Genomic DNA, 1,547 nt, shown 5'->3' with positions numbered 1-1,547 from the left:
GTGAGAAAAGGAGAAAAGTTTATACATATTTTTTTCACCGTGATATTCTTTTTATCTTATTAGCATTATAATTGCTATTATTGTTGTTAGTATTATCATAGTTAATAAATCATTATTCCATCATCATCATCATCATCATCATCATCATCATCATCATCATCATCATCATTATCATCATCATATCATCATCATCATTATCATCATCATCATCATCATCATCATCATCATCATCATCATCATCATCATCATCATCATCATCATCACCACCATTATTACTATTATTAGCATATTATTATATTATAAATGTTAATATTATTCTAATTGTTAATATCATTATTATTGTTATTGCTATCATTATCATCATTATTATTATTATCATTATGATCATCTTTACTATTATTATCATCATCATCATCTTTATTCTTAGTATCATTGTTGTCATCATCATTATTATTATGGTATTGTTTTGGCTGCATGATCTTTCGAGTTTCCTTTATAGCGGTGGCTCTGTCTCAGGCTACAACTTTGATTATATATATATGGACATCGTCTAGCGGATGTTACTGCTTCTCTCTGTGCATTCCTGTCTGGTTTCTATCTACCTCTATACTCCTTCCACCCTTCCTGCTTCCTCATTCTCCCTCTCTCTCTCTCTCTCTCTCTCTCTCTCTCTCTCTCTCTCTCTCTTCTCTCTCTCTCTCACACACACACACACACGCAAACGCATACTCTTTCTGTCTCTCACCTTATTTCTCTCTCTATCTCTCCGTGCGTTTTTATTTTCTCTATCCATTAATCCGTGATTTTCACCATACACCCATTGAATTGTGACTTTCCTATTTATCAGCAAATTAATGTATGCATCCAAACTTTATTTCTCTGTTCACCAGTCTCCCTGTCTATCTGTCTATCTATCTGTCTATCTATCTATCTAATTATCTAACAGGTAGTGTCTATACCAAATGAACTGTGCTATTGCGTTTAGCTAATCTCTTTACTTTTTTCTGTCTGTTTTAATATCTGACTATCAATTCATACTATCCAGCAAAAATCTATTTTATTTGCAAGGTAGTTCAACTCGATTTTGCCCTTTCATCCGCTTTCGCTTTATTTTTTTTTTTTGTTCTGAGTGGATGCAATAACAAAATCCTTTGTGTTCACTCTAACTCTCAAACTTTTTAAAAATCGTCTCTCTTTCTTTCTTTTTTTTCTCTCTCTCTCTCTCTCTCTCTCTCTCTCTCTCTCTCTCTCTCTCTCTCTCTCTCTCTCTCTCTCTCTCTCTCTCTCTCTCTCTCATTTATTCCATAATCTCTTACATGATGTTACATATTTTTTTCTATTATTTTAATCAATTATTGTAATGTCCCCCACTCCTTTACTTCTTGTAAGTCATATTTGATAGTTTGTGCGTGTGTGTGTACGCGTACGTGTGTATACGTTTGGTTGTGTGTGTGTATGTGTGTGTGTCGGTCTGTAGGCGTTCCTATTAGTGTATATTCATATAAAGAAACAGAAAATAGTGTTAAGCGTTTTTTGATCACCGAGCT

Source organism: Penaeus monodon, chromosome 3 (assembly GCF_015228065.2).
Source record: "Penaeus monodon isolate SGIC_2016 chromosome 3, NSTDA_Pmon_1, whole genome shotgun sequence".
Taxonomy (NCBI): Eukaryota; Metazoa; Arthropoda; class Malacostraca; order Decapoda; family Penaeidae; genus Penaeus; species Penaeus monodon.
This window is presented reverse-complemented; position numbering follows the sequence as displayed.